Raw genomic sequence first — 25,771 nt, 5'->3', positions numbered from 1 at the left:
AAAGCAGCTAGTGACAGTCACACAATTATACATTTAAAAAAAAAAAAAAGTCTATGACAGTGTATGGAAAACAAAGGGTGCAATTTTTACACTTCAATGTTTCATGTGTCACATTACGGTTTTAGAAGCGCATAAAGAGATACCTGACATCCATTACCCCTGAATTCAACGAGAGGCTGTCTTTAACTAAGGAAACAAATGGAACCAATCAAAAGGAAAGTGAGCCTACTTAGGCAGCATGAAAGCCTCAATATTGTATTGATCACAGATGAGACATCACTCCAGTTATGTGTGGTTTACCAGGAATAAAAATGCAAAAATACTGTTCTGAGATAAATTAGAGTAGCATTTCCAACAGATAACTGACAACTTATTGAAGTGAAAGTGGGGGTCTTTTCCAGACAACAAACCTTTCTATTTTTTGAAGTAGCACACTGTCTTCTTACTAGGACTACACACTTGAGGTGGTAGCAGGGCCGCTTGCATTAAGGATACATCCTTCAGATCTTAACATCCTTCAGATCTTAGCTCATAACTATCAGATCAGCGGTTGGTTTTCTGTATTTGTGACGTACTTAATCTAGCTTGCCCAGGATTCGTTTGAATTTTAAATTGCAGAGAAGTGCTCATAAATCTCCTACTCCAGGAGAGGAATGTGAAAACACCTCTATAGTGACAAAAATTGAATACAAACAAATATAGCACACAGGCTAAACACCACAGAGGTGTAAATAGTCAGCTATTCAGTTGTTTGGCAAAGTTTATCTTGCATAGCTTTTCATCACCCCACTTGATTAGCTACGCAGTGCAAGACAAACCTCGAAAGCCAGGCCTCAAAACTGTCTCAGTTGGAGGATGCACTTGAGGAAGCAAATTGATCCAATTCGATTAAACTTTGGTGAACTCTGACAGACAAGTTTGCACCATTGAGTAATAGTAAGCCCTCGGTACAGGGCTATGAGTGGACAGAGAGCTTGAGTGTCCAAAAAAGAGGAAGCTATCAGAGCTTATTGGTTGTGTTGCACCATTCAATTTAATTGAATCTCCTCTGTTGGAGTAAAAACTTTTCAACAAAAGGAAGTGGTTTACAGACAGTTAGCGGTTCATGATTAGGTTAAAGTAGAGGGTTTGCTAGCCGATCGTTAACAAGGTAAACTTTTAAACTTTGATGAAAACTTTGAAAAATATTATCGTATTTCTAGTTCAGGGGTCTGCAACTTTTACAATCCAAAGAGCCATTTTTGGCCCTTCTCCCACCAAATAAAATCATCTGGAAAATCTATTTGATCCTTAAAATGAAGACTACACAGCATATACAGTTTTATATATAGTTATACTTTATATAAAATAACTATTGTTTGCTGCATTTATGCAACTATAGAAAAACAAAAAGAAAACTGTTGGCATTTTATTGGTGTTTTGAACTGTAACAAAGGAAAACACCAAACTGTTATGAAAAGGAGAAAAAAAAAACACTGGCAAGAGTAGGCCTACTTTGAAATGAAACACAGAACTATGCAGGCCCATTTGCATCCTTCCCTTATTTGTGGAAAATTAATAAAAGACTTTTCCCAGTTTGAATTTATCCATGGTTAGCTTACAGGGGGTCAGAAAGTCAAAATAAGCCACCTGTAGGCGTAAGGTAGAGGCGGCGGGCTGTAGTCATGCCTACAATGTAGGATGTGACGCATATTTTTGTTGAAGAAATATTAAAACACTTTATTTTATTTCAGTTTCACAGTATCACCCATATCTCCAAAATAAGAGCTGTACCCTTTGAAAGAAAAAAAGAAAAAGAACCGTTATTTATTTCCATATACATGTTTTTTGTTTTTTTGGTAAGCTACAGGGAGCCTCTGCAGGGAGGCTGAAGAGCCGCATGCGGCTCCAGCGCCACAGGTTGCCTACCCCTGTTCTAGTTGCTTTGTGTTAAAACCCAGGTTCCTACAGTGGTTTCAGTGGTGAGAGTTTCATTTTCAGACCATATAAATATGGTTATAAAAAAAAAGAATAGCAGAAACAAAGTGAGAAGTGTGTAAAAGATCTTCACAAGAATGTTAGTCAATATGACAGCTTTCAAAACCAAGGACACATTCTTGTCACCTTTACTCTGCATTGCAAGAGTGATTACACTTGTATTTTCTGCTTTTTTTTTCACCTTAAAGCCCAGCGATTGGTCATAAAACCAATGTAAGTTCAAAGGCAAAACAAAACCATCTATATCAACCTATCCATTAACAGCACAAAGGGTTAAGCAGTCAAACGTCCGTCAGCATCCAAGTACTATGCGAGAGAATATGGTCGTTCCGTTCTGCTTAGCTCTTTATGGCATAAACTCGGAGGGAAGGAGGAAAAATGACAATGGTTGTCAGTCAAATGTTTCAGTTCTCCAGGAGAATAAAGGACAAATGGCAACGAGAAACCACGGAGAAAAGGAAGGTGAGCGAAGGGATCTGGGCAGAGAGACCAACGAATGCAAGCTTTTGAGAGGGATGCTCGAAAAAGAAGGAGCTGAAGAGACGGGGAGAATGAGCAAAGATGGACAGAAGGTGTAGGAGTGTGAAATTTTACATTTCCATCGTATTATTAGAAAATCTGTTGGTGTTTGAGATGGCTCCTTCACTCCTGGGTCCTGACACTGGTCCTCTCTTCTTTGGATGATGTACACAACAGCCACAAAATAATATTGAAGAAAATGTTAAGCTATATCCTAAATTCATGGTCATGGAATTTCCTAATCACCTCTCGTTGCAGTCTGATTTTGATATGATAATCTGTGTAGGGGACTGGTATTCCTGCTCAGATTGTATGTCTTTTATCTCTCGCATGGACTGGACACATGGACTGTCTCTTTAAAGACTTCACAACAATTATGCAGGACAAAACATGCAAAAATAACGAAAGGGAGGGAGGGTCATTCAAGTTTACGTCCATAGCCCTTCTAAACTCTTCCAACTTCGCCTTAAATCATCCAAAGGCATAATCATTCAGAATTATGCCTCTGTGCATGGATCTCATCAAAGGTTAATGTAGCTTAATTGGATTGAATTAAGTTTTCATGACCTGCTCATAGTAAATTAACTTCCAACCGCCAAAGAGAATAAGAAACTGTATGAGAGAGAAAGAAGACACATGGAGGCTATTGGAGACAGTGAGACAACTGTTAACAGGCTTCTATTGAATTCAACAACATATTCAATCACAAGTATAACGTTGGCCTGTCTCGTGATCAGGGATCTGATATATTGTAAAAAAAGTAGACCTTAAAAATGCTCAAAGAGCCCAGCGTAACCTCTTGTCTTGTGAAGGCAATCCATCCCCCACAGCAATGCTGCTAGCATCAGGACTTTTCTTTTATACTGGAAACACAAATGGAACAAAGATTGGATATTTGTTGAAAAGTTCCAGACGATGAAGAGAGCATAAAGTAAAAACCAGATGATTGCTGGTTGTGATGCACACCAGCTTTTTGATGCACAATTTCTAACTGCCATGTCTTCACAGTCGAGCTGCACCACAGGTCCTGCTCATTCAACACATCCCAGCTGTCAAGGAGGAGACGGGGCGGCCTGCAGATGCATAACCTTGTTGCCTTCACTCCCACTGCTTTCCTTTCCAATGTTTCTCCTCGGTGACTCCTGTTTGCATTCCCTGTCTGTCAATTGCTCCTCACATCTCCCGCGTCTTTCATTCTGTGCTCCACACTGAGGGAGGTAGTGCAAGAGTGTTCTGGAAAGCCAGTGTCTGTGTCTTCACTTGTCTCATCTTGACAAAAGGAGCTCTGAATTTTGAATCTGAAAGATGTGAAAGCGGCTGCGCCGTGTTAATGTGGATTTGATACACTGATTTGCTGTGTGTGACAACTACACAATCTCACACTGGAGATGCTATGAAATATGCCTTTTACATTTGCAATAAAAGAGGCGACACGAATGCCTCCCTGTACCGTTCGTATGAGACCAGCTCTTCCATCACTTGTATGTTTCTCTGTGGAAAAGCAGTTGAAGTGTATATGCACCTCGGTAATTACACTAAATAACCCTCAGGTCATTAACATTGATATTCCCTATTACACCCATTACCAGCTGTAGCGGTTGGCGATAGCGGTAGTTTTATTGTCCACGCTGAGCCGTTAGTAACGTCTTGTAGCTCTCTGGGTCGAGCATTGTGCCTGCAAAGCAAAAGGTTTAGCCCTGGATTAAATCACAACGAGAGATTTGTGCCCCCGTGGATCTCCAAGTCCTTTAGCTCACAGTGAGAGCTTTTCCCTGGGCATCAGCTGAAGAACTCCATTCTCCCATGACAAGTGATGTATCCTGTTGAATCAGGTCACTCATTTGAAAACTCATTTACACATGTTGCACTCTGCTGTGGCATGTACTATTATTTTTTAATAATTGCTATTTATAAACTGTAGTAACTTTGGGTAGAATAGCTTAGCATACTGCAATCCGTATAATATATATTTTTAAGTATGTCTTTAAAATAAAATAGTGGGAAAATGCAGCATTTCATAGTCTTTCTTAACTCTAGGTCTACTTACTGGCCTCTTGCAGAGCTTTCAATTGCTTGAGACAGCGATAACATAGCTTTCGGCTTCTCCCATATATTACATTATTAAGTTAGAATTAGCTGCCTGTGGTCAAAATTGAATCATTACAACCTCAAACACACTGACTCTGTGGTGGTGGTGGTGGTGGTTCCAGCTGCTATACCTACAACTACACCTGCAACAGGTTCCATACACGCTGAACTAATGGTCTGCAGCATAATATAATGTGCTGTAAACTGTTACAATTTACGAATTGTTTTTATTAAGACTAAATGCAGTGCGTCTCTTTGGCTTGGACTGGTTTCTCCGGCCTCTCTATACGCCTGCAAACTTCTCTCAATTCACAAGCAAGGGCTTTTAGTGGTGGCATTCAAATGTTGGAACTTAGCAGACCACACCTCGAGTGCAACGCACTTCTTTGCTCTCCACTACATGTAGTTGTATGTGTTGTAACAATGACAGCTTCCTTTTGTTCTGCTGTGAAAACGTGTTGCCCTTGAGGCACCATATGGTTAACACCTAATCATGATTTCAACTGGAGCATCACTTGAAGGTGTCTTACTCTCAACCCCAGGGTGCCGGTTGCACCAAGTAGTCTTTGCCAAGACTGGTCAGAGCTGCTTCGACCGTCTTAGTTACCACCAGTCTTTACAACGGACTTAAACATCGGTTGCGCCAACCGAACTTGAGGCCGATCTGTTCTACACCTGGTCTCAGCAATGCGTTGAACCATGGCCGTCGGTCTCACCACTTTTTAAGAACAATGACATTGGACCCACCCACTTTCAACGTCTCTAATTCAGCACATCTGTCTATTCGCTCTGTGGTACTTTCAGAGCGCTCTCAGTCATATCCATTCGCTTAAGGAATGCCCAAATAAATTAATCTCTGTACCTTGGTTAGATTTGCTCATCACAACAAGTTGCCCACTACTTTACTACCTCACCTACTGTACTTTTTCTGGTTTAGTGAGGAGACATCGCAAGACTACAGGCGTCAATGTGCGGCTGGACTCAGAACGTCAAGTTACGACTGACCTAGCTCAAGACCAGGCGTACTACCACTCGGTGCAACCAGCCCCTGGTTAGTGAACACTACGCTCATTCATTTCTGGAGAGAAAAAGGGAAAGGGGCCCAATGATTATCTCCCAGGACAGCGTTTGACCAAAGAGCTGATCTGCCTCTACATTGGTGCAACTTCTTCTTCCAGTCTGCATCACAAAGTTCTCCCTTTCTCTCTCTCTGTGTGTCTTTCCTCACAGTTGTGTTGAGTGAGGCGGAACCGCAGCTAATTGACTTGTAGTTGTGCGTTGTAGCTCTCAGTGTGGAGCAGGCTGATTGTGTGGCTGCGCACACACACACAGGCATACACAGCGATACAGACAATTACACATGCTTTGAAAATCATGGGGTTTTAATTGTCTGATGTGTGTGGGTGGGTGTGTGTGTGATATATATTTTTCTTCTTTCTTGCGTCAGGATCCTTGTATGACACACGCTCACACCTGCTTCATCAGCTACTGTACATGCACACAGCTGGTCTCACAAGCAATCCTAACACAGATTAAAGCATGTAGACACGCGGCTAACGCATGTGCGTATACACACACACACACACACACACACACACACACACACAGAGTGTATCCCAATCATGCTGGTGTTGACAAATGACAATGATCAGCCTCCCGGGTGAAATCCTCCAGGGGGAAAAATCAGTCCCACAAAAAGCGTCTACATGTAGAGGAAGACGATACAATTCTTAGGTTGCATTAATCCTTAACCATATTTTTCTGCACTAACCTTGTGTCCAATCAATAGTTTCATATGTCGGAAACTTCTTATGCATTCTATGTTTTCTGCGATGTCATTATGAGCTGTAAGGCGCAACCATACACTAGATGGTTGAGCTGTTATAGGCTAAAATGGTATATACAGGTATGAGTGTATACCTCCCTCTAAAACCGCAAATTGTAGGATTTTCTTTTACATTCATGTTAATTAGAAGTTGGGATTTGAAGGTGCTGGTAGAAGACTTTAGAGGGCGCTAGGCTACTTGTTTCCACTCGCCTCCAGTCTTTATGCTAAGCTATAGCTTATTGTTTCCTGGCTGAACATTTAATGCACATGGATGTAGTTACCATACTGATCTGCAGCTCACTCACAGACGGCTGAACTAAGAAAAAAATGACAAACCTTTTCATACTGTTGTGCTGAAAAGGATTCGTCTGCCCTGAAGTTGTGTAAAAAAAAAAAAAAATTCAAAAGCAAAACTTCATATTTTCGTGTACGCCATAATTTAAGATTCAGGAATAACAGGCAGCATCGGCATTAGTGGTAAATCCAACTGCAGAAACAATTCAGCCTGCATGTTAATGCTGATCAGAATGACCCCGGGGTGGTTGCCAAAGCCAATTGGACCTGTGAGGGAATCTGCTCCTGATTATTAGCCACCATTCACCTGGCAGAGATTAAAGTGGTTTTAATTACATTTAAATATCCGGAGCCTAGCGCAGACACAGGCAAAGCACAAACTGCACAACACTGCTCCACATACAAATGCGTCGCACCAGGTTTAATTTGACTCGTGGGGCCTGGGGGAACCATTTTTGAGTCGGGTTATTCAGCACACATTCCCTTTCAATTTAATGAACTGATAATCTGAAGAAAAAACAAACATATATATACATATATATATATGTTTGTTTTTTCAAGGATCATTATTATACAGCAGAGCAGCGGCTCACATGTTGACATGCAGGCGTTTGGGTAAACCTCGCATCTGCGAGTATCTTCCAAACATCTCACCGTGCTCTGAAGGCAAAACAAGCAGAGAGGGGGGGGGGGGGGGGGGGGGGGGTTGTGCCTACCTGACGATAATGTCAAAAGCCCACATGACAAAGACCCATTACCACTGCCCTGTTATTCTATGGTATCCATAGGGAGATAGCAATGTCCCCACTGCAGCATACATATCTTTCATGAGCATTAATTACTAAAAAAAACTAAATTAAAACAGACTTTAATGTGCGGGCCGATGGGTGTATAATTCGGGTATTTCAACTGCTCATTGATATGCAGATACGATACCGAGTGGAGGCTCATGGGGGGAGAGAGACCTTCACCAAACACATTATTTGGTGGATGCTTTTACCCAGTGCAATATTCCTAATATATGGTTTTTGGATGTACGCAGTGCAACAGTGCAGGGTCTTTGAACCACAGCTGAATTCTTTATGACACTGTAAAAAAAAACATTTTAGGGAGCTGCTTTTCATCAGCCCCCTTCACACAGGCCGCGCTGCAAACACACACTTAAGACGTGTCGAAAAGCGGCGGCAGCAAAGGATTCATCACTTTCCGATGTCTTTATGAAGTGGGGTCCTCCTGCGACACCGCTTCGCACATTTTTCTGCGCTTTTCCTTATTTCATCATGAAAGGGCGGTCGCACCGCAGACGTGTTCAGTATTCCCGGAGGGATCCTTATTTGTTTTTCATTTCCGACAGTTGGATGAAGGAATCAGCGACTCCCTCCTCTCTCTCGTGTCTGTGCGGACTAAGAGCAGGGGAAGCCTGGCTCTCGACAAAGTTCAAGAAAACACCTGCCACCATCGCTAAATCCCACAGACAAACATGCCTTGTCTGGTTTGTTTCCAACATGTTGGAGGGAGTCAGGCTGTGTCGTCCACTTCCGACCTTCATGCGTCACATGAAAGAGGAATTGATAATGGTTGTAAATAGGCATTAGCATATTGCCCAAAGCATATTAGCATATTAGAAATACTCCCTTAAGACACAGGGGACTATGTTAAGTGAACATAACGAAGAAATAATAATCCTTTTCTTTTTTGATTAAAGAAAAATGTACCTAATGTTTCAAACTGTGGCAATGCCAGCTGCACTCATTCAGTTCACCAACCTTCTCATCTTCTCGACCGACTGGCGGATGGATTGTCAGTGGCCAGAGTATGAATCCTCACGACTTTTTATCCATCACTTCATGTTCAATGCGAACGAGGACATTTTAGCCTGATGATTAGCATTTAGCCCAAAGAAACAAACAGCTTGTGTTTATGTTTATGACAGCTATAGCTAACCCAAGAAGTCACTTGTTGCAAGCCCCCTACTTACTTTTTACCTCCTGGGCTTTTTCCTCCTTTTCCACGCTACACTTTTTTTTTAACGGCCCATTTTCTCCTGTTTTCTCTCTCCTCCAATTTTTTTTTAACCCCTCACAAATTCAGCCTGAAGAGTTATGCAAGCGTGGATAATCGAGCGCAACAGAGGTTCTTTTTTCTTTGTGCAGACACCTGCAGCTTCGATTCTGCACACAAACACGCATGCATACAAATGCGCCAGAACTCAGCCTGGAGCTAAAACACACAATTATCCAGAGACAATGGAAACAAAGTGTTGAGCAGATTTATAAGCGGCTTAATTTGACAGGGATGCATTCCTTCCCTGTACGTCCCTCCTCTCCTCTCTTCGTTCCCATCCCTCCTGACCTGGATCTTTCCTCCGGGGACGGGGAGTTGGCCGTGGGTTGACGCGAGACAAAGGTCGAGACGGGAGATATGAGATGGAGGAGAGAAAGGAGAGCTAAGGAGGGACACCTGGGATGGAGATAAAAAAAAACTGGAGCTGGCTCGGCCCTGTCTCTCTCTCCCCATGCAGTCTGTTGCAACGTCTTGCAGTGGAGTCCCATTATGATTCATTCATTTGAGCTGCTTGGCACGCTGATGCAAATTGCAGCTCTCAATTCATTTACTGTTAGCTGGCTCACACTCCTGCCTCTGCTCCCCTGCATCAAACCGTATCACATCACGACGTTCAATTAGGCCAAAAAGATTCCCCTCCACTTCTAAAACGAGAACGCAATCATTCGTTCCCCTCACCAGCGTCTTCCTCCTCAGTGGCACAGTGAGGCACAGACCCTCACACTCCTTCAACTATTTGTTTTTTATTTCTGACCACAGACAAATTTGAAAGCCGATTCAAGATGAACTAGGCAGTCAATTCGAGCCTTTACACATCAGCATCACCACCTGAGTGACGTGAATCCCATCTGGGCACAGTTTCGACAACCATATTTTCCTTGCTTTTTGTTGAGGTTTGCTTATGGATTCATGGCTTGGCACAGGTTGCCACTCAACCTGTCAAACCTTCACTCTTGCAAAGTCTTTTAAATCCTTAAAGACATTTGGTTCAATCACTCCTGCATGTCTTCTTGAATATGTGATGTGTTAATAGGCTTTTTAAAATGTTTATTTAAGTGACGTTTTATATACATTTTTGGTCAGTCTACTTATTCTACAATACAATTAGTTTTAGACTAAAGGTAGACATAGCACCTTAGATAATCTTTTTATTACGGGCCTAACACTCCAATTGTTTGGTACAGCAACACAAGATAACATGTCTCCTTATGTGCTAATGGTGCTTATTCTGCTTCACTTTATTTTTTTACTCGGATAATTTCCAGATCATTTTTTTTTTACAAGAGCTTGACTTTATGTGGAAAGAATGCTTCCAAAACTTGCTGTGTTGTTGTGCATGGCCACTTTTACTGTAAGTTGGGTGATGAGCAGAGCTCAGAGATTGCTTCCAAGAGTTAACAGAAAAGGAAAAATGTACTTCTTACTATAACGCCAGAAGAACAATATATAAATGACCTGGTAAAGAGCAAATTGTTTGCAGTGCAAATTACATTTTCATAATCAGATTGTCTTTTGCCCACACATCCCATCTAGCGTCATCATGTGTTTAAGTATTAGTGAACTTATGAACCTTAAAGTGCATGTTCAACTTCAAATACCTACTCAAGTGGTACGTTCTCTTTTCATGATGAAAGAGCTGTCAAACTTAAAGTGAAAGGAGAAAACATAGAATACCAGAAATAGTTTTTTTATTTTCTACAATATGGCAGAGTTGCTGGCCAGGGCAGGGCTGTGTGGAGTTTGTATGTTCTCAACCCCTGTGTGTACTTCGACTTCCTCCCGCAGTCCAAAGACATTGCAGCTTAGGTTACCTGGAGACTCTTAATTTGCCTATAGGTGTAAATGTGTGTGAGAATTGTTAATATTGCTGTATGATCGGCCCGCCGAAGGGTTTGGCAACCTGTCCAGGGTGTACCCCGCCTCTCGTACAATGTCGGCTGTGTTTAGCTCCAGGACCCTTAAATGGTAAAGGGTATAGATGTTGGATGGAAGATTTCCGAGGTTAGGTTTATTTTTTCAGTAGATTTTGTTCATAGTAGATCATCAACAGAACAGTTTTGACATTTTCCTCGTCCTTGTTCAGACATTATCATTGTCCCTGATATTTTGTGTGAAAATTCATTGGTCATTAAGCATCAACACAGTAGCACAGTCGCTCACAGAGATAGGATTTCAATTTGTGTCACAGTTTTCACGCAAGTGCTGCCTTCCCGGACAAAAACTGTTGCGAGAAAGGTGACAGAAACCAGCATAACATGATGTGAGACAGACTTCGAGTCTTTGTTACGTGACCTCAGCGTGATGAGGCTCCTTGACCCAATTAGTTGAAGGGTCTTGATTTGGAATGAGTCACATCTTATTTCATGCTGGAGCTCATTAATTCGCTCAGCCTCTCTTTGCCACACTCCTGTTTGCTTGGATTACCCAGGAAGCATGTATGACCAGAGTCAGTACCATCGCTGTGTTTGGATGTTCCCAAAAATTCTATCAAGGGGGTAAACAAGTCCAGTTCAACCAACAAAACTGGTTTTGAAACAATTCATTTCTCAGTTGGATTGGAGAGGAATTTAGTCAACCAGCTATTTTTTATTTACTTCAGAGAACCGGTAATGTCAGCTGTCATCAACAACACACTGTGTGGTTTTACTTCGCATATGCAGGTCATTGAAAAACACCTGGCCAGCAGCAAATATTTTTCGCCATTGTTTTCGTCAAACCCAGTTAACACTCCTCAGGTACGCTTCCAACCCACTGAATGAATCTGTCTGAAGCTACTGTTTATCAAGACGGCTCATCGGCTTTTCTTAAAGTCCACCGAATGGGGGAATGGGTTTTGTGCTCTCTTACTCCCTTAAAAGCTGCATGCTTATCAGAGGCACAACAGCAGTGGAACTACTGTGGTATTACGCATTTGTCATACCCTAAAAGCAGTGGGGGGGTCTCTCGAATCCATGACAGTCTGCATGGAGGCTCCTAATTCTCCACTTGTCTGGGACCAAATGAGGAAGAACCCTACAGCTCCAGCTGTATGCTTGCACTCCACCTTTTTCTGCAGTGTGTAGTTGGAAGTGTACCGCGACATTGCTGAATAGTGAGCGGGACCGGATTTAAGATTGACACCCTGTCATGGTCACTATTTGAAAGTACTATGTATGCACGGAAAGGCTAATGGGTTACACAATAGAATATCTACTGTACAACAAGAAATGACAAAATTAATTGTTGGACAGAGTTTAGGAGAGAAAGGGGACAGTTCAAAGGAGATGAAAAGAACAGGAAAAAGACAGATTTTTTTTTAGCTGTTAAGTATCTGTAATTTTCACATCTTACAATCAGACACACTGTGATACACTCACTATAATTGTTGGGTTTTGACGTGCTACTGTAACTTTTCAACTGGCGGTAGAGCGCGTGGAACACAATGGCTGCAGCTCTTGGCTTGTGACCATCACAACCAGCAGCCGCTCCTAGCATCAAACTGTGTTTGGCAGCGGAGAAAACTTACAAAATAGCATCTTTAAAGTTAGTTGTCATGGATACCATATATTCATTGCTGTAGTTAGTGTCACTGACATATAGAGGACCTTGCCTTTCATAAGTTACAACAAATTTAAATTGAAACCTTTTTTTTCACACAGTAAAAGGTGATGCACATGAGTTACAATATTGACCCGTTAACAAATGTCAGTGTCGAATCGGACATTTTTTTCATACACAATCACAACTTGCACTGTTTTTTATTGAGTAAGTGTCTGGATTTTGAAACATAAATAGATTGATATTTTAGCAGAGTGACATAATGTGGAACTGGGCTGAAATATGAGAGCCAATCTGGGCAATCAATGTGCAGGCTGCTGATGGAGATGAACTGACCTTTACTGAGAGGAGGGTGAAGCCCGGGGATGATGCATTAACGGTAGTAGAGTTTGAAAGGGGAAAGACGTATGTTTCAAATTTATTCAATTGCACATTTGTTTGTTTGTGGTTACTCTTGCTGCTTATGCTATCATCAGGTCATACTTGCAATTGATGCTCATTCGAGATGTTTGGTGTCTTGGCAATAAGGTTGATGATCATTTGAAAGCAACTGTAATTGGTGATTAAAGCAGCAGTATCCAGAAGAAAAACCTGTACACTGCTGATTGTGGTGCATGTAGTAGCTAATATTTAGCAGTATAACTGTTTATCTGCACTAACGTACAGTGACTGAAAATTAGGCACGAATTATCGCCGGATTTATAGCTTGAATGTAGTCTTAGACTGTGTTGGTTTTAGTTAGTGAACCTAATAAACTGACAACTGAATGTGAATATGTAAATTATGTGTTTCACACACAAAGCTACAAAGCACCTGACTGGAATGTTTTGGTTGCTTTCAGTGTGATTCGCACCTGGGAAAGGCAGATATTAATGGAAATACAACTGTATTCGTGCCCGGTAGCCTCAAGATGTTTTTAAATTTAATAGTCGTATCGTAATCATTGTATAACATATTATATTCTTCCCCTTAAAATAAAAAATGTAACGTACAAACATTTACACATTTCAGGTGACTTTGTACTTTTACTTCTACCATTACTTGCTTACTTCTACTATTTTCAAAACGTATGTCATATACTCCCTGGAAAAAAAATACTAAAGTCCAGTCCAGACCTCAGTGACCTCAGTGTCCAGCCAAGGGACTTGGTGATGAGCAGGTTAAGGGGGGTAGGTAGGCAGGGAGGTTGGTAGGGATGTAGGCAGGTAGGTAGGTAGGTAAGTAGGGATATAGGGAGGTAGGTAGGGATGTAGGCAGGTAGGGAGGTAAGTAGGGATGTAGTTAGGGAGGGAGGGGGGTCGGTAGGTAGGTAAGTAGGGATGTAGGGAAGTTGGTAGGGATGTAGGCAGGTAGGTAAGTAGGGAGTTAGGCATGTAGGGAGGTAGGTTGGGATGTAGACAGGAAGGGATGTAATTAGGGATGGAGGGAGGTAGGTCGGTAGGTAGGTAAGTAGGGATGCAGGGAGGTAAGTAGGGTGTAGGTAGGGATGTAGGCAGGTAGGGAATGTAAGAAGGGAGGTAGGCAGGTCAGTAGGTAAGTAAGTAAGGATGTAGGGAGGTAGGTTGGGATGTAGGTAGGTAGGTAGAAAGTGAGGATGGTAGGTAAGTGGACTATATTGACCGAACAAACTATCCCAGTGCAATGAGGTATCAGGAGCACACCACACCATACAAATATAAAAAAATACAAATATAAACATATGAAGCACAAAAATTTACAAATATAAGGAATAAGTCATCATAGTTGATTAAATGCCAATCCAACCAATAGCTGTTGAGCTATTACACGCATAACTTGTTTGGGCTTTTTTAAGCACAGAAAGAGAAGTCACAGGATCACAAAACTCATCAGTAATCATAATCTGTCAACTATGCCCATCTCATGTTTGTTGAGATATTTCACTGGATGTTTGAAAATCTGCTCGTGGCGCTTGATAAGTCCAGGGATCGTAAAGGTCATTAGTATTCCTCATGTGAGTGTCCGCATCAAATTTCATGGCAGTTCATCCAATATTTATCGAGACGTGTTGCTGAAAACCAAAAGTGTCAGCATCATGTTGGCCAAGAAGTAAAAGTAAGAGGATCACCAGGGTCGTCAGGAAACACTATCTGAGAACCAGGAACATCTGAATATTGAGCCAAGCTATTATGCATAAATATGGAAATTTTTTGAGTGGAAAATGTTGACCTGCTCATGAATGTAAATAAAGAGCATGGTGATTGACAGAGTTATTGGAATACATTTCTGGTCACCAGCAACATCTGTAACAAATGTCAATGAATCCAGTAAGACACATTTTCAGTCTGCTCTGCTACGGTGTTGATTCAATATGTTCTGTAAATTAACTTAATGCAATTTTGAACAGTACAATGTCCACAATATTGTGTTGCAATACAGGCTGATGACACAGTATACTCAGCCTGTTGAGCACTCAGAACTTTACTAATGTAATATTAATTAGGGGGGTGTCATGGGTTTTCTGATTTTCATTTCTACTCTTTTTCTTCACTGGGAAAGCACTTCATGCTCAAGCTTGATTAGATTAGAGCTATTTAAATAAAATTCCTTTTTAAAAAAATTGAATGTAACAAAATTATTTAATTTCACCAAAAATGTTGTCATTAACACTTTCATTTAACGATGCAACCGACAGTTGGGTTCAGGAGGTATTAATGTTTAATCACTGTCAGACCAAGCTGGATATTTGGTAAATATTACACATCACGCCTTTTTCTGCATGTCACCTTTATATTCTTGGGTTGCTTTTTTCCCCCCACGATTGTTCTATGGAGATAACAACAGTTGGCGGACTTAGCGGCAGCGCAAGCTGTGCAAAACAAACAACATCGCACTTTCAACCCGAGATCCAAGCGTTCCCTTACAGCGTGTGAGCCGGCAGCGCTAATCACACCTCCACTGCACTGTGAAGTAAACATATTGCTGCTGAAGCTTTCAGTGTGAGCCCCCTACACTTATCACTACACCGGGGTTGGAGGAACATTATCCGCCGTTTAATACATGAGGCAGTGATTAAAGGTCTGTCTATATTCATAACTGAACCGACTGAGCTAAGAGAAGGAGCGGGGTCACTGCAGGATAAGGGAGATAGTGAATTAAACCAGAGGAACTTCACTTCTAATCTCTCTCCTGTTCACTTCTTCTGCCTTCAACTTTACTTTAATATATATATATATATGCGTATATATTTCCATTCTGCAGGGTAAGGGGTAGCTTTCCTCTCTCCCTCTGTACTTAAGTTTGAGATCACTCTGTTTGAGAAGTGATTTACTCAGCATGTTTGCTGGTTGCTCGGTTGATTGATTGATTCCTTTATCGTCTCGAATGTTGCGTTGGCCAGGAGAGGCTCTGTGGCGTCCAGGTGTCGACCTGCCGCGGCTTTCAGGACATTGTGTTTGTCGCTCAACTCGGAGGGAAAAGAAAATTAACAAAAGCAAAGGCCTGAGAAGTGTGCACAGCGTGAGGGCTCATGAATGTGTCTTGTAAAGATTTCTGCTTTTGATAACTGCTCTGCTCATGACTCACGATGCCTTTTCTCTGTCGGCCATCTCTTACAATATTAAGTGTAACACTCACACAATGGACTCAAATCACTGGAAAAAACGCGCCACATCCCCACTGTTCAGCCTTGTAAGTTTCGGGGTACACGGTTGAAACAGACATAGACATTGGTCGACCGCGTGCATGAGCAGTTAATGTGTGACACTTGTTTATTCGACCCATTGTTCTGAGGCCCTTTCTCCAGTTGGGAAATCGCAGGATGTCTTTGCACACGTGGGCATTCTGCAGGACAAAGCCAGGGGGAGTTGAATGTTCGAGGTCAAGTTATTGCATGACGTGAATTTCACTCCCAAAGTCCTGACAGCGTCTCCGAACTTGCTGTAGCGCTTTTATGTTTTTTTTGCTCTTTCAAGGTAATTCAGTAAATTTTGCCTCTACATTGCAAACAGTAAAGTGCTAATGTAGTTGATTTAGCATATGTTTACTGGTACCAGTTTTCTCTATGTAAACACATATATGCAAAAATAAAAAAGTGGGGTTATGACATCATGATTATCTATTACAACGGCCCACATAATGAGCCAGGTCTTGCTCTCCTGATAGCTGTTTTTCTTTCCTATTGTCATATTCCCATATGCACATATTTATGAATATGGGCTATGTGTTGCTCTTGGCATTTTTCCTGACTAGCAGAAACGTTTATGACGGAAAAACAAACCACTTCAAATTATGTAATTGTCACTGAAACTATCACTGTGGTTAGAAAGGAATTCAGTCAATTACACATAAGCTTATTTTTGTTGAGCTGTGTCCTTTATTTTTTTTTAATTTATTTTGCATATATAGCGCATTAATCTGCATCAAGTGAACCTAGAGCTGAGCACATGGTTATGTTTTTGTACAAAAAGACACTTGTGGATGTGTTATGCCGAAAAGAAGTTCATCATTAATGGCTCTCATGTGCAGACTAAATATTTCATATGCTTCGTTGCAGGAGCAGCCCTGATATATCCCTAAAAAGCACAGACATGGATTTTCACCCTTTTGTGCTTTCTCTTTTCAAATTGGAAGTGGCCGTCACTTGTTCTTTTGTCTGCCTCATTCTGTGCTTGACGGCTGCAGACAGACCCGGATAGTTATGTGGAGGAATAAAACACTGTTGTTGCAGACGGACGTACAGTTATAATTCCACTGACCGCCCACTCCTTTGTTCAAGTGACAACAGTGAAAGATTTCCTTGTTCAGTCCAGGTCATTATTACAGATGCCGTAGACACTCCAGAACAATGTGTCCACAATGCAGTGTTAACTAAAGCTGTTCTTGAAGCTAAAGATACAAAAAAAACAAAAAAACTGTGTGGACAGAATCACTAGTCCAATATGTTGCAAACTACTGTACAATATTTTTTCCCCGTTCCTGTTTTTCCAGTGGGCTTATTAGAGGGATGAGCGGACTGTGTGTCATACAACCACCTTGTCATTCCAGACTTTTCTATTCGGGATTTTCTTTAAGTTGTTCGTCTCCTGCTGGTTTAAAGGATAGAAAGAAAAAAAACGTGCCCGGGCCTCGAACGCTCACCAACATGATGTATCTCATGTGTTGAATCCATACGACAGTCAGCGTGGAAAAATGACAAGTTGGGTTTTCATGGGCGTTATGTTCCTCGACTCTTTTGATTGCTTACCAATTACACTCCTGGCAGTCAATATTTTTGGCACAGCATTTTCTGTTTATTTCAAAATATTTGTGTTGGCTCTAACAGTAAATTATTGTGTCTCTGTAAATGTTTGGGATAGTTTTTTGGGCCGGCCAAAAACATTGCTGGCCTCCCAAATAGTGCCGTCTGGATGAGGAAAAATAAACAGCAGGGATCTTGCTGGAACGAATGGCTCCACCTGTATTGTGGGTAAACTTGCAGAGGAGCAGCCACATCCATCACAATGTAGGAGGGGGGATTTAGGCAAGGACAGAGACGGTGTCAACGTGGATTTCCGAAGAGTGATTAGCACATGGCCTAAAAAATACGAAAGCAAAGTGTTGTAAATATCTTAGTTTTACTAGAAGTGGAAAGGACAGGGCCCCGTGATGGGGCTGTCAGTCCCCAGTGTGATCCTGAGTACGTACAAGCATGGAGGACATGATGAACCTGAAGCAGATTGTTATGGGTGCCTTTTCTGAGAAGCTATAGACATCCTCGTTACTCAGAATCCGTGCCCAGCAGGAGGGGCACACTTATCGTTTCAAAGCCCACGAGTGCCTTCTGTGCAGGAGAGCGATGGACTCTTGGCTCGCAGACTCGCGACTTAAGGGACGAATCCCTAACTGAAAGATGCGACTTGGAGAGTTTATAAGAGCCATCTATCTTCATTGCCGGCACATTATGGATCTCTCGCCTCAAGCGGTTTTTGATGATTGGATGCATCCGCACGCTGACTTACAGATCTATGCCCCCTGCCAACGGCAGCTGAAGGAGGCATAGCTCAAACGGCTCTTTCTGCAATATTTCAAAAGGATGCCGGCGTCAGGAAAACGATGAAACGCAACCAGGGCCACAGAAATGTAATAGTCATGCCAATAAAACCTCAACTCGGTTTGTCAGACGGGTTACTTATTCATCTTTTCTTCTTTTTTCAGTTTGGGAAAACAGATGGGACTTTTGCGTCTCAGAAGGACCTAATACGCCGGCCGTGACAGGACCGGATATACGTCCCATTTATTATTATAATAGACATTGCTATTTCCAACCGGCCCAAAGCTCCTCCCAGCTGAAGCCACGCGCTGTTTTATTTACAAGGACATGGGCACGCAAAGTGTTTTTTTAAAATGCATAAGTCAGAAAAGGTGGCAGTGACCCAGGAGCTGAGATAAATAATTCCTCGTCAGCTGCATTTAAATTCTTCCTCTTTAGGGACCGGCCAAAAAGTAATGCACTGTGTTTTCTGTCCATATCGACTTGGACACTGGACAGGCTTATGGATTAACATTTGAATTTAAAATTAACTAGGTGATTGATTGATTTCAGTCACGTCTTTGTTGTTATTGAAGTAAAAAATCTGTATTGCTTTTGTCTTCTATTGTGGAGCAAGTATCTACGCACATAGTGAAAAGGGGCGCGATTCCCACACACCCACCGAACGCTTCTTACCCAGACAGGGTGGCGGCAACCTATTCTATAACCAGATTGCTATCCACCGAACCATACGACACACTCAAAGGGTCTGTACTTCGGTGGCCGTGTCACTAAGTGTGAATGACTGCTTGTCAGCGATTGGCTCTTCATCATTAACAGCGGTCGAGGCTAACAACAGTGAACCCACAGACGCTGCTGTCAGTCCTGTAACACACAAGGACAAGTGATCCCTTGGTGCCGCCATGCTGTCATTTTTTCATGCCCGTCAGTGTGTTCATCATCCGGGAACCTGTAGCTGGCCGTGCCTCTGCAAACATGTGGTATCCACTTGTAATATGAGACGGAGAACCACTTATCGCATTTCCACCACCTTCCGATCGCCTTTGAAACACCTCGGACGTACGGCTCACTTTGCATCTCCATGCACCTTGCTGCAACCACCAGAGGTTAGCATTATACTCAAGCCATTTGTCGTCAAATTGCCTTTTCCCTTTTCCATAAAGTGATGAGCAGGCATGCAGGCTAGCATGGTCTCAGGTTAACGCTCCAGATCGACTGCCTGATCTAAATTACGCGTGTACCAGAAAGTTACAAATATCAAAAACACATCTGATCTGAATTTAAGACTATTCAATACTTTATTAGTTAATATGGATTTAAAATAATAATTTAAAAAAAACATGTTAGAGAGGTGCCATTTTTCTTAGTTACTCTTTATTAAAGGTCAAATATGAAAGGTTTTTAAAGGGCATGTGTTACAAAATAGCTGTATAATATAACTGTTGTGGGTTGGGTCTGTGTGTGTGTTTTCTTTTTTTACCTCCCTCCATGCTGTGGTTGTGGTTAGCTGGTCTGGCCCATTTATTTATTTTTTGACTTTGGTTGTATTTTCTGTTCCAGGTGAATTGGCCTTGTGTGATAGGCTCGCTTTTTTTCTATTAATTATATTGTCTTTTATCATGAATGCATTTTCATTTTTGTTTACCTTGATCCTCCCTGATTCCCTTATTTTGTTATCCCAATTTATTACATCCTTTGTTACTCCCCTCATCCCCTGGACATTTCGGGGACGTAACAATAACGATGCAACTGTTCCATCTTCAACAGTGCCTTCAAACTTTGTGGTTAGTGGGAGTCATGGGCGGTTGTGGATGTGTATTCAGTTAACATGTAATAAATTATCTTAAAACCTCAGAATGTAAGATAGGCACTACAGAAATGTAACTGCTTTGCCAAGAAATTGGACTCCCCTCCCTCTCCCCGTCTTTCTCTCTGACAGTTAATGGATTCAGAGGTACAATTAGCATTAATCTGCCACGCAGCTATAAAAAATGACTCCTAATTGACTCCAGTGCAGCAGACTGCACAATGAGAAACACAGATACAGCCAGGAATCCCCAAAACACGCCGTGTGCTCTGCGAATTTCAATAAATCTCCATCCATACAGCAATTTCTCAGCATAAAACAGAAAAACACAGAAAAGTAAAATCACAAACATCATTTTCAAGCAGCAATAAAAAAAAATCCGGCAGACAAGTGACACAACATGGTCTTCAATAGACTGTCTGGCTTCAGACTTCAGTCAGGATTGGAGAAATGTTTTTCTGTATTACTGCAAGGACAGTAGGCTGGGTGCTCAGGTTTTTCTTTCCACTCATTCATTCTTTATCTGTGCTCTCGTTCTTGCCTGCAGTGAGCAATGTAACGAGAGAAAACTCTCTCTGGTATTAATAGGGTTACTCCAGCCTGTCAAACTGACTTTCACTGCAACTTTGCTGCTAAAACGCCGCTGCTTCGCTAGTGCACTTTGCGCAGGCACCATGGCCAAACGCGCTGCACGGCTGTGATGGTAAACGTTCTCTGTGACACCGTCAGCTTCTTATATTTCTTCAAATTGCTTATATTCAGTCGTTTTTTTTCGCCTTTTGGAGCACCAGAAGGTAAAAATGTCCGTGAGCCCGAGAACAGAGTGCGGTGCCGAACAGTGAAACCAGCAAAAGTGTATCATGTAGGCTACAAAGAAAAGCAATAGAATTGCCCGAAAGAATAACGTGTGAATGTATTCACACTGTAGAGAGTATTGTGAGTTGACATCCTGTCCCCCTCCTCCCACTCACTGCCTCCGCTATACTTCTTTTCTCTGACTTCTCTCTGTGGACTCACCATTGTTCTTAAATTGTTCCCTACTTTATTTAGATTCAGTGTCCAATATAGTGCACTAGATAAAAAAAAAGAACGTGCTGGTTTTACAGTAACACCACTGGACCCCTCTGAAAATCAGACACAATCACAATGATGTCAACTATTAAAATGTGATTTATATGCATATATATTTTCAACTTTCCGATGAAAAGACGGAACACAAATGTGTGTCTGACCCTCAAAACATTCTGTCCTTCGCAACCAAATGCCCATTTGTTCCTGCTGAAAAGATCAGTCTCGTTTCACAAACGTACATGTAGTTTCATTTTTATAAAAGGATTAGCCATTAGAAAAATCAATATCACCAGCCTTATATATTAAATGGGTTCATGTAAAGACGACCGTTCCATAAAATGCAGTTTGCAAAGGGAAACTGCTTTTTACAATTTAGAGGACGTTGCCTGACATTGTGGCACTGAGTCCGTGCTTCTGATGCACAGGCATCAATAACAGGAAGTGTCATTAACGGGAGCAAAAACTGTCGACCGCCTCCGAGGAATCACGCAATTTGATTCGGAAATGAGAAAAAAAGTTCAACCGGGGAGACGAGTGAAGAAAGAATAATGATTTTCTCACAGATTTAACTGAATGATATGTGATGTGACGAGATATTAGGACCGAGTGCATCGGTCCTGAGTGGCGGCAGAATGGCGACAGGATAGGGTAACAAGGGCAGGTGTGTTGCAGAGCTTTTTTGGATAGATGATGACCGGCCGATCGCTGAAATGACAGCCGGGGGGAAACTGCAGCGAGGAAGTGGGAGTGGGCGGGATGAATGAGAACGACACTGTACGACCGCAGCATGCAAAAGAGACGCCTCGCCTGACGGAACTCGCGATAGGGATTCAGTTCTTGCAGGGCGCCTTGAACCATCGGCCTGTCTCTGCTGTTTCACAATGTGATAATAGTAGGTTAAGACAAAGGGAGGAAGGGGGGCTTACGGTGCGTCGGCCTCGGCCCCGCCCGAGCGCCGCTCAGACACTCCAAACTCCTGGTTGCTATCGGAGCACAGGCGCCGAGTTTATTAGTAGTAGTGCCAGCCTTGTTGTCGTGCGGCGCCCGAAACGAATCAGAGGCTTGCAGGAGAGGCTTATCGGTGAGGGGGCGCACGCACACGCACACAACCCCACACACAAATGAACAGACACGCGGCACAATCCGGAAACACAACCGATCCAAAAAAAGCAAACACGTCTACACACACACACACACACACACACACACACACACCAGGCCCACGTGAGAATGTGTGTAAGCGCAGATGGGAACGGAACCTTTGACACACATCCGACACTTATTAATGCAGGCAAACTCGTGAACATGAGCTTTCTTTGGTCGCGCTGGAGAGCAAACGCGTTAAAAAAAAAGATGGCTGGGGAGTGATTGCTGCCTTGTCTGGTGAGGTGCCGCATGAACAAGAGGCCTGCGGGGGAGCCTTATCTGTTTGGCATGTACGCGCTCTCTCTCTCTCTCTCTCTCTCTCTCTCTCTGTCGCACACGTGCACAAACACACGTCGGCGCGCTTTTTAGCCGCCTTATCCGAGTCAGGGGTAGATAACGTTGCGAGAGCGCGGGGGGAACTGATCTCGGTGTGAACGAGACAAGGCGAACATGTCGCGGCGATATGTAAAGGCACAATCGGGGGGGGGAATTAAAGCTCACATGATAGCAATCTGGGAACAAAACTGGAAGCGGTTGGAGCTCAGTCAGTCAACCGCCACTGGTGAGGACAAGTAGGAGGATAGAATAATATGATTTGTGGTTCATGTGTTTCAGCGAAAATTGAATCACCTTTTACCACCATGAACAAATGTATTTTTTATTTATATTTCTGTGGTGACCGAGCCCTATCCATGAGTGTGCACCAGGTCACGTAGTGGCAGTTTCATTTGGTGCAATTATTTCTACGCTGAAGGAGTCTGCAATGTCACCTCAAGCGAGATTTGCCAAGTGCAATACCCCACATATTTTTTTCAGTTCCGTTCGCGAGAGTCCCATCTATCCCTCCCATAGACACTGAGCTTGTTTGGGATCAACTGCGCCTCGGCTGGAAAGCTGACACGAGGAGGCGGCGGAAGCAGGAGGCAGCGACAGAAGAGTCTGCAGTCGAGACGGACAGTCTCCCGCAGCGACGCCATGTCAAATGAAATATCAACATCCAGTTACAGCCAATCCTGATTTAATGAAACGTTATCACACCAATCTGATCGCTAACTTGTTGAGAAAGTGCGGAAAGACACTTCACGTTAACGTTCGCTGGACGTACAGTTTGATGTTTTTTCAGTCAGTAACTCACCACTGGAGTTCCCAGAGCGTCGGCCGGCAACGATATCAGTCAGACGCCGTCGGGGGAGATCGTGTTTCCGTACAGTGGTTGTCTGAAAGTGCACGTCTACAGACACTTTCAACGCAATTCTTATTGCACAGCAGTAGCTGCATTAATATTGTAGTTTATATTCCTCATACAGGAGAATCAGGAGGATTCAAATCAAATTGTGATGTGAAAAGTTTGAAAGTGGGTGTCGTATAATGTGGGATTGTAGCTTCACTGTGCCGATGGAAAATTAAAAAGATAACTTAGAGTTGATTCCATGTGTGTTTGAGTTTGCGTGTGTGTGTGTGTGTGTGTGTGCGTGTGTGTGTGTGCGCGCGCGCCCTCTGCCTTATTACTCGAGAACAAAGATTATTGTGTCAGAGCTGTCAAATGGACATTTTGTTTTTTCTATGTGATTGCAGCTTAAGAGATTATATTTTTCCCGCATTCGTTCCTTACCTTTGGGAATAATGTCTGATGAAGATGACCTAAGCACAAGGGTCTCATCAGCTCCTGATTCAGAGAGGAGAGCTGGAGAGGGGATCAGCGCAGACAAGGGAAGGCGGGTCCTGAACTTGTTGGGAAAACCGAGGCGTTGCGGAACGGCCTGAAATTTGCCGGGATGCCTCGAGCGAATCCCAGCGGATGAGCTCATCGTGGAGGCAAAGCGCGCTTCGGAGCGGATTTGCAAACAGGAACTGGCTCTGACATCGCCCGGGAAGATGACAGAGCCTCGTCTGACCCACAGGACGATGACACCATCGCCGTTCTACCGGCGGACAAGGGGACGGTTGTCTTGGATGTCGATTTCTGGCATCGATTCATTTCCTACATTATTAAAAACCACCAGTGCAGCCTCGGGAGGGATTCCAGCCCGTATCCTCAAAGAAAGCTGCTGCACATTCTAAAACAAAAACCACACCTCTCTCCTGCTTTGCACAGCAGGTCGGTCTGTGCCGGCACATCGTCCTGGGTGCTTAAAATTATCTCCAGTAAGCAGCCACGCCGAACGAGGGCGTACTCTCATCAACTTAAATTCCACAACAGGATCAAATGAGGCCAATGAGGGATTGCTCATTAGGGCTGCTTTCCGCGTTAATAATATGCAGGCTTCGCCTAAAGTATCCCAGAAAAATGTATTCCTTCTTCCCTGTTGTCAATTACTAGAATATTCTCTCACACCTGCAACTTTGTTACGCACTATAAAAAAAAGCATCGTGGCTACAAGATGAAATGATACAAGTGTATACAGTGACCCTGAATGTAAATGTGTGTGTGTGGTGTGGTGTGTGTGTGTGTGTGTGTGTTAGCAGTTAAACAACGGCTATTCTCTCTTGTTATTTCAACAATTACTTTCTCCTTCGGCTACATCCCCCTTGTTGAAAACACTCAATGTCAGTGCCAGTTCCACTTGGTCGTCGGTCCAAGAAGAGAAATTCCTGCTATTTCTTTTCATTATTGTTGTTTCTGGTTTCGTGGTGTCTCCCGTGAGTGAGCAACTCCGCAAGCGGGCGACTGCAGAGTGGACAATCTGCTGCCTGTTCCCACCGGCACCCAAACGGCCAGGTCGCGTGATGTGCGCTTCCCGGGGCGTGTTAGTATAGACGGGGGGGGGGGATTAAAACTGATAAGGAGCTAAAACGCTTGCCTGGGTGGAGATAGTTTCAGTTTTATAAAACGTTATGAAATGAAAACCTAGTAGTACGAATGTAGCCTGCAGTAAATGCTATGTCTGAGGCCATCACGCCGCGCTAAAGAAAAATGGCTGCAGGTAATCGATGCGGCGGAGGAATTCCTGGATTGAGGATTGAAGTCATTGCTGAGTGTGTGCTTTCCTGACCACTGACCTGTGCGCAAAGTGATCCCAGCCAATATGACCCGCCGCTGTCTGCAAAAGCCATAGCAGCTAATCAATGGCTTGATCCATAATGACAGAAGGCTACAGCCTCTGCAGCTTATGTTGATACTGACAGTGCCTTTGTGCTTCCCGTCCGCATGCGTTCGCCTGAGCGGATAGAGTGTGACACAAACACCAGCGGGGGATTTTTAGAGCTTTAGTGGCAGCCCGCTCCCTGAGAACAGCGTCTGACCCAGTCAAACTCCGGCAAGTGGAGAGAATTTAAAAGGCGAGCCCGACAGGGTTGGGGTTGACAACTGCAAGCGATGGGGGCGGCGATAACACCTAGTCAAGGTTGAGGAAGCTGTGCAAAATTGATGTCAAAGCTCATTATTTTAAGGTAATGTTTTGAAATAATAATACAAATATCTATATCTGATCGGTTTCGTGGAGGATCCACG

General features: G+C 43.0%; 1 protein-coding gene across 1 annotated transcript in view; it reads left to right on the top strand.

Annotated features, from left to right (window-relative positions):
• Positions 1-2,233: 2,233 nt before the first annotated feature.
• lrfn5a (leucine rich repeat and fibronectin type III domain containing 5a) overlaps positions 2,234-25,771 on the top strand; it is a 140,797-nt gene continuing 117,259 nt past the window's right edge. Inside the window, exons 1-2 of the mRNA XM_035611073.2 lie at positions 2,234-2,439; positions 5,522-5,635. The gene's annotated coding sequence lies outside the window, so the exon portion shown is untranslated. The remainder of the gene's footprint in view (positions 2,440-5,521; positions 5,636-25,771) is intronic.

The sequence above is a fragment of the Scophthalmus maximus genome, chromosome 15 (assembly GCF_022379125.1).
Source record: "Scophthalmus maximus strain ysfricsl-2021 chromosome 15, ASM2237912v1, whole genome shotgun sequence".
Taxonomy (NCBI): domain Eukaryota; kingdom Metazoa; phylum Chordata; class Actinopteri; order Pleuronectiformes; family Scophthalmidae; genus Scophthalmus; species Scophthalmus maximus.
Note: the sequence above shows the minus strand (reverse complement) of the source record. Positions and strands in the feature narration are given on the sequence as shown.